The sequence below is a fragment of the Medicago truncatula genome, chromosome 2, assembly GCF_003473485.1.
Source record: "Medicago truncatula cultivar Jemalong A17 chromosome 2, MtrunA17r5.0-ANR, whole genome shotgun sequence".
Lineage (NCBI taxonomy): Eukaryota > Viridiplantae > Streptophyta > Magnoliopsida > Fabales > Fabaceae > Medicago > Medicago truncatula.
Window position 1 is genome coordinate 29,730,102 of NC_053043.1, and position 12,263 is coordinate 29,742,364.

Consider the following 12,263-nt stretch of genomic DNA (forward strand, 5'->3'; position numbering starts at 1 on the left):
AAATTCCAATCATGTGTACTTTGTACTCTGAATATATAAATTTATTAGGACAAAAGATTTGCAACGATAGGAACAACTGAAATTCATCAAAGCTTAAGACTACAAAATTACATGTTCCTATGCTTTTCATGGTTCAAATGTTTGCTACCCACCCTTCCTTTTTGTAGTTATAAACCCCTCCAGAATTGGATAACTTAGAGCCAATATATAGCTAATGAGGAAAAATTGACCAAACATTTCATTAAAATCCCTCACATTAAGTAGCCTCCATAAACCACCAAAGAAGCAAACAGTATTTATTGTGATTAACACAGTCAATGGTGCCATGAGCACTGCTGCACCATCTAAATTAAACTTACCCTGCTCATATTTCTTTAGCTTATCATTGTCAATTGCTTTGTCTGATAAAGTGAATTTTGCCTTGTTCATTCCACCAACTCATCGAGGAGCCACCAGTTGAAATTACCTCAACAAAATGTTGAATTTGACTGGATACATGCAATATTGTAAACACTATAAACCAAGGTTCTGTAACCTGTAATATAAAATAAATTAATAGAAGTAACATATTGGAAAATGACCAAAAAAATTGATAGTGAATAAGTATCCATATTTGAGTTTATAATTAGACATAAAACATTTGTAAGATCGTTAAGAAAAGCTTAAAGAATCGACTTATAACACAACATGAGATCTTGAGAAGAGCACACTTAAAGCACCCAAGCCAACAGCACCAGGGTAACCCAAGTTTGTTTATAAGTTAGAGGGGTGGCCGTGAGCATGGCAGGAGGGGCGGCTGTCCAGGGTAAAATATTTTTAAGGGCATTAAAATTAATATTTTTACTTAGTAATTAATAATAATATATACATGTATTTCTTTTTAACTCACTTTCATTGAAAAACATTTTTTTAGACAGTCTTTTTTTTTTTTTTTTAAAGGAACAAAAAATATAAGAAAAAAGACATTTAAATAATTAAAATGATGCAGCTTTATTGATTTGTCCACTACATCAAAAGTTGTAGCATCGACTCTGATAAGTTATTTAAGCTTAATAACACAAGTTATATTGTATGTTTGTTATGTATTATATAAAAGTTATTCTAATATTCGATAATTTATATAAGTTTTTACCCCCTGTAATATAGGTTATTTTCGATTTTTCCCCCTGTAAAATTTGTTTTTTGATTCACCCCGTGTAAAATATTTTTGTTTTGATTTACCTACCTAATAGACTAAACAAAAACGAAATTTTTTTGAAAAAAAAAATAAAATTGATTTTTATTTGGCCTATTAGGGGTGTAAATCAAAACAAAAATATTTTACATGGGGTGAATCAAAATAAAAATTGTACAGGAGGAAAACCAAAAATGACCTATATTACAGGGGGTAAAGACCTATTAACCCTATTAGTTTTTAGAAATTTAATATATATTTATATGAGTTTTGCTAGAAGTCACCATTTGAATGTGTCTTTTAGCAATCCACACCTCAAGGTGTGATTATCCACTTTTTAGTTATAACTTGCTAAAAGACACTTTCATAAAAATTAGTTGGTGTCTTTTAGCAAATGCATATAGGATAACTTGCTAAAAAACACCTTCATAAAAGGTGTTTTCTAGCAAAACCCTATATATACGAACTTAAAATCTAGGTGTGTGTTCACATGGGAAAGGTTAATCATTTCCCACCATGGGAAAGTTGGATTCAATGATTAGATTAAGTGAAGAACATATTTTTAACATGTTCTCTCAACACTAGATTTTAGTTCACACTATCTTCCAACAATTTAAAAATTCTGAAAATTAATTTTCAGAAATTAAAAAAATCGAAAAAAATGTTAGAATTTTTTTTTTTTGAAAAAAAAAATTATTTCAATAAAAATAAAATTTTGGAAACTAAAATAAGTTTTTATTTTTCTAAAAAGAATATATTTTTGAATTTCATAATAAAATAAGATATTCTGAAAAATAAAATAAAAATATTTTGAAATTAAAGTTTTTTATTTTTCTAAGGAAATAAATTTCTGGAAAATAAGGTTTTTGAAAATATTTTGAAATAAAATTCTGGAATTTTTTTTTCTTCATTTTTTTAAAAAAAACATTCTAACATTCAATAAATAAATTTCAGAATTTTAAAAAAAATTATCTGATTTTTTTTCGATTTATTTAATTTCTGAAAATTAATTTTCAGAATTTTTAAATTGTTGGAAGATAGTGTGAAGAAAAATCTAGTGTTGAGAGAGCATGTTAAGAATATGTTCTTCATTTAATCTAATCATTGAATCCAATTTTCCCATGGTGGGAAAGAATTAACCTTTCCCATGTGAAATGCCACATAAAATCTAATCAAGCTATTCATCCATATCTTACCTTTGGAAATACAGGTATTCCTTTCAAGAAGCAAATCTGAGGAACAAATCCAAATATGATGTAGGCAAATGAAAATTGGCTTGTGCTTACCAAGTAACAAAAGGTTAAACAATGAATAGTGGGCAATCTTGAAAGACCATAAGTGAATGGACTATATTTAGATATTGCAAGCAACAAAAGTTCAGATGACCACTTTATAGGTTGAATTAATCCCTCTTTCATATCAGTTGGAGCACATCCCAAGAAACATGGTCTTTTTGGGTAAAGATAAGTTGATCTCCATCTTTGCAATGAAGGAGATAGCCTATAATGGTACTCTCAAGTTTTATAGCATACGAAAATCCCACCTGTGGATATCAGTCAAGTTAATAATGGATATGAAAAATGTCAATGTATAACATAATCTTTATATATATAAATGTTAGACAGTCTGATCTAACCCTAATCCCGCCCTTTTTGGTGGGTCTGAATAAATTTTAAAGAAAAAAAAAGGTTTTGCACATAATCAAACCGAGTACCGTATGACTACACTTTACAGCTTTCACACTAAGTTACCTCCATTTTGATTGATATATTGTTGCTTCTGTAATACCCCGTTATCCCAAAACAATTAAATAACAAATAAACATCATAGTATATCTCAAACGGGCATGTCACACTACTTTTTAAAATTTCTTAAATAGATTATAAAACTATTTAATAAACAACAACTTAAACAGTTTCATCAAACTTTGCAACGGAATATTTTCATTAAAAACAACAACATCAAATGTTTGATTCTCCACTAAATAGTCTAGGCATAAAAGCCTCATCAAAATAAATTCATAATCAAATACAAGGGCTACATCAGCATGTTCCAAAATTGATACATAGGAATGAAAATAAGCAAATAAATCCCATCCCGTACGTATCAGAGCCCTAGACATTGAGCCACCACCTACTACTCAGGATCACCTGCAAGTTACCCATAGGAAGGGCAACATTTTCAAGCAGAAGGGGTGAGATTCACAACAATAAATATAGATACAAAAATTCATCAATTGAATCTAACACCCTAACATAATAATAGTTATTCAATATTAACATATACTCATAAACAGCAACATCAACAATAATGGTAATCACAACCAATAACACGACTCATGCAACTACTCGACAACACCACTAAGACTCTTCGACAATGCACATGCATGTGGTACCAATTTACAGGGCAGAAGCCCTCACCAGATATTAAATGGTTAAAGCATTCATTAGGGCATAAGCCCTCACCGCTTTGAACAATAAGTGTTTCAGGACATGAGTCCTCCCGCTTTGAACGACCAGGCGTTCCAGGGCAAGAGCCCTCCCGCTTTATATGCTTATGCAACTGACTCCACTTGTGTATATCTACATACAACTCGACAATGCATATACGTATATATGACCTACAACTACATGATTAAACAACATGTATGATTTATTTAATTATAAACATACATCACAGTCATCAACAGATCATTATAATCAATCCAACAATTCTAGAAAAATGAACAATTAATCATAATCATGCTTAGACATCAAGATCATTCAAGAACATTCAAAACAGAATAAACAACTCAATTACTGGACAACTCGCCTCGCGAGTACATCTACTCGCTATGGCGAACTCAAGGCGAATGAGAAAAAGGGTGCTCTTGGGAGTTTTGACATTTTTCTCACTAAATCTTCATTTTTAAGCTCCCTATTCATCTTTTTAATCTAAAAATTGTCCCAGACCCAGTCCTCGCGAGTGGTTCTGCTCGCGTGGCGAGCCATGAAGTTGTTCACTCGCGAGGCGAGACTAGCTACTCGCCGGGGCGAGCGATGAACATCAGTACGGGCAAAATGCAGATTTTTCCCAAAAATCTCATTTTCCTCAAATTCACTCCCCAAATTAGTTTACAGATACAAAACTAAGTGCTGTGTGCAACCAGAACCTAATTCAAACATCAGAACAACAATCTCTACACCCAAAACTCAATAATTCATCAATAACCTAAAATCCCCAATTTCTACCAAAAGCTTGTTAAACCAAAATCAGAATTCAATAACTACACTATTGAAGCAAACCTCACCCTTACCTTAATTCAGAAGGACAAATGCACAACAATTCAGGTTCACTTGGTTCTTCTCCCTTTTCTCCCAAAACTCTGTTTTCACGTAAAACTGTTTCTGACTTCTCTTTTCCTAACTCCCCAAAATATAACTCCCCTTTATTTCATTTACTCCCCCATAATTCTATTAATTCCTAATTAACTCCCCAACCTTTAAAATAATATTAATTCACACATAATTCTAATTATATTAAAATAAACTATATAATAAAATAATACACACCACATAATCAATAATAATCATTTAAAATCATATAAAAGACTCTAAATAAATCATAAATAAATAAAACAACGACTAGGACGTTACAGCTTCCGAAATTGATATACCGTACTAAAACTTTTTTTTAAAGCCATAAATGCCCTAGCGGCTCCTTTTCTGATAGCAATTTCTTTTCATTATTAACAAAGAAGAAATTCAGGAACACAACTAGTAATATTATTTGGTAAGAAAATAAAGTTAATAGCTTAAATTGGTGTATTATTGCATTTTTTTGTTCGTTTTGCAGTCGTTTCATAGCATAATATTGAATGTATAATCAATATGATATTTATATACGAAATTTTTCAAAACCCGTGCATCGCACGGGTTAGAGTCTAGTTATAAATAAAAGTTTAATGTGAGTTTGATTCCTGGCCTTTGTTACAATTCAACATCATGCTTTAAGGACCTTTAATACAAAGTTTTTATAAAAATCTGTTGGTTGCATTGAATCGTTGGCACATGAAAGTTTCAATTTTTTCCATAATTATATATTTTCATTTAGACTAATCTTAATTCGATATGCAATACGTATGGTGTTAAGTGTTTCTATAAGTATTTATGTTCTTACCTCGTTACCCCAATTTGTGTTTCTCTCATAGAATCAAGAAGCCACTTCACATGCTTCTTGTAAAATTACGTCTCTTGAAATATTCTGCTTTGTAGTTTGTTGACCACGTAATACTTTTAGTGATTCTGGAAACATATTAGACTTGCCAAAGTTGTATAGAGCATCAAGTAGATAGTCCCCTGCCATTATAAATTCCAAACAAAATGAAAACTTTATCTTAATATATTTTTTTTTTTTTGCAATTGCATATTTTCCCTTAAAAATTTTACTTTGTTTCCTAAAACAATATCGACATTTGTTAGAATTCTCAAAATTGTAATGATGTTATTTGTACCTTTTTGGTTTGGACTTCCAAAGAGTAATGCACTTCTACTTATATAATTTCCACTGCCACTAAGACCTGGACCTCTTAATCCATCCATTCCTTTCCACATTGTCTAATAGAAGTTAAATTACAATATGTTAGTTCATAGACAAACCAAAGACGTATTCGTGAGCTTAGCTCAGTTGGTATGGACAATGCATAATATATGCAAGATCCGAGATTCAAACCATGACCACCACCAAAAAATAAACAAACCAAAGACACAAAAATGAATGGATGAAAGGTAAAGAGCTTCAAATTTTGTTGACATACCGTAAAAGCAGTCCTAGTCTGACTATCATATATGTCTTTCTTGCTAAGGTTGTGAAACATTTGTGGGAATTGAACAAAAGCAACATCTTTTAGAAGGATTAAAAATAAAACTGTAGATATTTATAGGGACCAAAATCTTAATTAACCCTTAAATGATTAATTAAGTATCATGAAATTAATTTAAAGAAAATTAAGAGGAACGTTTAGAGGTAAGGGATAATGTATATTTATGCAGGGGTCAGGGTTCGAACCTTTAAGAAACGTTTAGAGATTAAATTATACATATATACCAATGTATTGAGAGCTCCTCCTATAAATCTGTGGGAACATTTGCCCTTTTTTCACGAGACACATAAACAACAAGTGGCATTTCCTTTTGGTCATTAATGATCTTCAAAAAAAAGATAATAAGGAAAACCGATGTGAACTATATATTTTTCCCAAACTTTTTGAAAGGATTTAAACGTTATTTTTCTTAAGGGAAATGTTAACCAGTTAGGAGACTATTATAAAATTTTTACATTAGAAAATAATGAAAAGTGAAATGTTCTACTTTATTAAAGTCAAAAAGTTGTTATTTTTAATGAAAATTTTATGTTTTTGACTTTCTTAACTAGTGCCCCGAGGCGTTAACATGACCCTTTTCTTAAAATAGTATTAATATGTACTACCCTTGTCCCTATATATAAGACCCTTTTGTCAAAATTACAGAAATTAAGATAGTGGATATTTGTATTAAAGTTGTTTGTAATCACTACTGTTTTTACAATTTTATCCTTTAAGAGAGAGGATTAGTTTATGTTTTTAATATGTTATTTATTGCTAATTGAAGAAAAAGATGTATAATAAATATGAACATGTATGTAAAGAAATAATTAATATAGTCACTACAAGAATAATGACCTTTTGCCAGGGATTTTGACAAGGGTTTGATACCCCTGGCAAATTTGCCAGGGAAAACCGGTGGCACAAAAGACAGGGATTTGCCCCTCGCTTTTCTTCAAAATCCCTGGCTTTATTTTAGGCGCCAGATTGAATTTTGAAAATCTGAGGGAATCTCTGCCATGTCGGAGAAAACCGACGGAAAAAGCCAGGGAACTGCCCCTCGGTTTCCGAAATTCAAAGGATTCCCTGCTTTGTTCCAGTTGACTTGACAAGGGCCTGCCAAAAGCTGTCCGTCGCAGGCCTGCCAGGGGCGTAACCCCTCGGTTATTGCTCAATTCCGTCGGTTTTTCCAACCCGTTCTGCACCTACTTTTGCGCCTACCTAAGCTAGGATTTGACCAGATTTCCGACGGACGTGTCCCTGGGAAAGGCCCTGGTTTTTTCCCTTCCCTATATAAGAGAAGCACCGGTTTTAACTTTCAAAGAACCCTTAGAAATTTTTCTTCTCTTAAAACACAACACCTTCATACAAAACATTCATCAAACTTCTATTATTTGGTAAAAAAATTATTCATTTGTTATATGTTTTATCATGATGTTAAATTTTACTACTTATTAATGTTATTTATATTGTATGTTATTTGCAGCTGTTTTATTTATCCGCCTCCTGTTGTTAGCTATTGCTCCAACTCTTGCTGTTTTTGGATTGCATTGCAGATCTTCTATTGTAAAGCTTCAACAAGTTAGTGATATTTTTTCCTCATAACACTATAACTGATATACATGTTGATGATGTGTTGTATGTAAAATATGCTGATTGTTTGATAAAGTATTTTTTTTTCTTCGAAAATCTGGAAAAAAAATAATAATATCATGATAATTTTATTTTCGTTTTTTAATATTATTATGCATGAATGTTGGTAATTTTCAAAATATATCCATTTTTTTTTTTTATAAAATGAAATGCATGTTTTTGTTATGATAAAATGAATTATATATATGCATGTTTTTTTTTTTTTTGTGATCAAATGAAATATATATGCATGTTGTTTTAATTTATTGTGATGAAATGAAATATTTGCATGCTGTTTTTTTTTGTGATAAAATGAAATATATGCATGTTGTAGTAGAATGTTAAAAAAAATATGGTCAAACAATAATTGCTTATATGTATTCTGTTTTTCTTTTTAATAATAAAATTTAATTGTTTTAAAGAAAAATATGAAAGAAAATAGGACTAGTTTAATTAATTTTAGGCAAGTGTACATTTCAGTATTGTTTTAAAATAAAAAAATTAGGGAATATTGTTTTAAAAGTTAAATTGTTTGTTAAACTAAATCTGTTATTAAAAATTTGTTTTTTTTAAATTTTTTAATAACTAGTTTTTATAAATATATTTTAGTTTAGTTAATGCCATATTAAAACTAGTTTTTAAATTATAACATAATTATAATTTAAATATAAAAACAGATTTTTAAACATAATGGTGTTTTTTAATAAATTAAAATCTGTTTTTATATTTAAAAATCTATTTTTATATTTAAATTATAATTATGTTATAATTATTATTTTTATAAATTAAAACTAATCAAAGCGTAGGAAAATAAAAATGCTTCATAAAAAATACTATACTAAAAAGTTCTATTGATGACGGGCTCGAGATGGATGATTGATGCTTATGATGCTTGTTGTGTGTTTTCTTTACTTTTATGTTATGGTTTGTATGACTTTGGGAGGTTTTCCATGCTTCCCGGCACAATATTTATTTTCCTGCACGGTTTGTAATATTATTAAGTACACTTTCTATTTCATGCCTATTAATTAGACTTATTAGTGTTTGTGTGATTAAACTTTATTTATATGCATTTAATTGTGTTTTAAAAATATTTTTAATTTTTTTAAATATATACTTTTTAATTAAATTGATTTTTTAACCATCTAATTGTATTACAAAAACAATTTTTTTTTAAAAAATCGATTTTTAAATTAATTTAAATATATTTTATTAATTAATAAAAAATTCGTTTTGATAAATATAATATTTTAAAAAAAAAATAAGGACGTTTGCCAGGGGTTAAACCCCTCGCATGTCCCTGGTTTTTTGCTGTTCAAAGTTACTTTCCGTCAGTCACTTCAGTCAGAGTCGTAGTCAGAGGTCAGTCGTAGTCAGAGGTGCAGGAAAGCTGCAGACGAAAGTGAGGGAACATGCCAGGGGTTCTGCCAGGGGTAAAGCCTGGCGATATATCAGGGGTTCAGCCCCTCGTTTTTCTGCCAGGGGTGTAGCCCCTGGCAAAGTGTTTGCGATGACTGCTTTTGCGAGGCCATCTGTCCCTGGCTTTTTCCCTCACAAATGTCGCGTTTCCCAGGGATTATGTCCTTTTGACAGGGATTTTGCCCCTGGCAAAAGGTAATGTTTCTTGTAGTGAGTTGGAAATAGTAAAAGGGTCTTATAAAAAGGAAAAAAAATAAATTCTTAAAAGGGTCTTATAATTAAGAACGGAGGTAGTACTTATTACTGGATCAATGTGTTCAATACATTTTTAAAACTTTAATTAGGATTGTAAGTATTTTAATCTCATGTTAATATTTTGTTTGTAGGTATTATAAGAAGAAATGGATAATTTTTAAAAGAAGTGGCTTCCAACAGTCACATATAATACTTCCTAAAAAAAAGAAAAACAGTCACATATAATATATAACTTCAATGAACAAGTTGTTTGATTAATTTTTTGCTGCAAGTTAGAAATGGTCCAAAGATGGACCTCATCAAGCATAATATAAATATTAGAATCAATTTAATATAAACCTTTAAAAAATGTTCACAAAATTATATTCATCAATTAGTAAAAATAAAATAGTCAGAAAAACATATTTATACCCATTTAACTAAATTATTCTATATATTGATCCAGTGATTATTCATTTAACTCATGTGGAGTACCTCGATCCGAGAAGGTCTATCGGTCACCATACAAAGATTCTTTACATTGCTTCCAAATTTCTTGATATTTTTTTGCATTTTCTCGTATTCTGTCTGTCAAATTGTAAAATCATCATGTGAACACTAAAAACATTAAATGTTATTTAAACTATTAACCTGACTCATAAAGAGAGGGAAAAAAAACTAAAAGAAATAAAAATAATATCTATATATTACACAAATATAATTTCTGACAAAATAATTTATGACATGTTTATAATATTTTTTTTTTTTTGAAGAAATGACATGTTTATAATATTAATAAGTTGTTTTCAGCTTATATATTTTCATACACTCTTCAAGATATTTTATGAAGAAAAAAAACCGATTGCTTACACTAAATCAAATTAAGTTTATTTTATTGAAATAGCTTATACAAAAGCAATTATCATAATAAATGTTTATCCAAAACGTGTAAATTAAGTTTTTTATTTAAGAGAAATAATAGATACAGTGACAAAATGTATCAAGAAAATTTCAAGATAGTGTAGCGAAAGACTTGGAATCAACCTTATATGATATGGTTGCAACAAAAAAAAAAATTCTAATATGATATGGAGTGTGTAGCCCATCCAAACTTTGAGGATATCGAAAGAATTTATAGTAGAAGTTGGAGTTCGAATTCAAAAATGAACATGATCATTAATTTATCCACATATGAACAAATTAAGGATAAAATACATCTATATTATTATATATATATATATATATATATATATAAAGAAAATAACCCTTTTCAATTTTTTTAGACTGATTTTTTCTCTTTCCAAAAATACCCTCAAATTTCAATACAGATAACACATGTAATAAATAGGTAAGAATAAATTTAAATATAAAAAAAATGTAACAAATATGATATATATATATATATATATATATATATATATATATATATATATATATATATATATATATATATATATCTGTGTGCGCGCGCGCGCGTGTGTTTTTTCTTTTATCATTTAAAAAATGTAACAAATTAGACGGGTACATTTATACTTATTTTTTCATTATCCCAATTATACGCTTAAACAATTTTTTCTATGATAAAGATTGTTGTTGGTGTCATTAAACAGAAAGATATTTAAATTATATTTTTTGTTATATTATTGGTGTCATTGAAATATATAATCATTAGTTTGATTTGTTATAACTAGAAAGCAACAAACATTTATATTTTTAGTTATAATCAAAATCAAAATTTCACAAATAAACACTGTTCATAATTTTCAAACGTTAATGTAGCAAAAAGAACAGAAAGACTTACACTCACTCACGTACCCGTCTTTTCGCTAGTATTTATAATATTGATTTGTTTATCGGTGATACTTTAGAGAGTAATAACAAATAAATAAATACCTTAACATGGTCCCTCTTTTCTTCAAATTCACGAGATCGAAGAAGTTGTTCATCCTCACCCAAAGCAGAGAAAAAAAACTTAGGACACCTTGACTTAACATCATATTTTTTACAAAAAGGAACCCAAACTTTAGCAAATTCAAAAGCCTCTTTAATTCCAAAAAGAGTAATAGGAGAACCTCCATCATCAGAAAGATAGATAGAAAGTTTATTAGAAGGGTAATCCATTGCAATAGCAGAAATAACAGTGTTCATAACATCAACCGTTGGTTCTTTTTCAGGATCAATCGTACACACAAATATGTCGAGTCCTGGCAACTTCTCGTCGGGCGGTAATTTCTCGGTCATAACTGAACGATTCACCGGCCGCCAACGAAACGATTGTTTGAAAATCCACATAAATGATATAATACTCTCAGCTAATGTCATTAGAATCCATGGATATGAAATAAATAAATTGCTGATACGGTAGTAAAAGAGAAACAAGACACATATGGATTGGAAGATTATGTAAGCTCTCTTTAGAGGTAACCATGGTTGAACTGTTTCTTTGTGAAGTGTGAAGGTTGCCATGATTTTAAGACCTGTTTTTTGAATATGGCTTATTTAGAGTACTGATATTTTGATATCTTAAAATGGACAATTTGTTGACAACTTATACAAATGCAGTAAGTACTAAATACCTGAAAAGAATCATTTACTACCATACCAACTATTTATACTATATTTGGTTTGGCGGTGGGTTAAATCTGTGTTTGTTTCTCATTTAAAGCCATACCAACGAATAAATATACCATCTTTTTATTTTAGTTTTTCTAAAAAAATTCTTTGACTTTTAGTCATCATCCTAAAGTTTTTTATCTTCATTACTTGTCCCTCCTTTTAAATAAACTCATGCAGAAATTCATTTTTTGAATATAAATTTGTAGAGAAGTTTATAATATTATAAGATTTTTTCCAAAAAAAATTAAAATTTTTTAACAACACATGAATAAAGTATGATTTTTTTATATTTTTGACGATTAAAAATTAATGCTTAATTCATTTTTTGTTAAAAAACTCTATTTTTTT

At 29.4% G+C, this 12,263-nt stretch overlaps 1 pseudogene; it reads right to left on the minus strand.

Moving 5' to 3' along the window:
• Positions 1-11,878, minus strand: LOC120578209 (cellulose synthase-like protein G1; annotated as a pseudogene).
• Between the last annotated feature and the right edge of the window lie 385 nt (positions 11,879-12,263).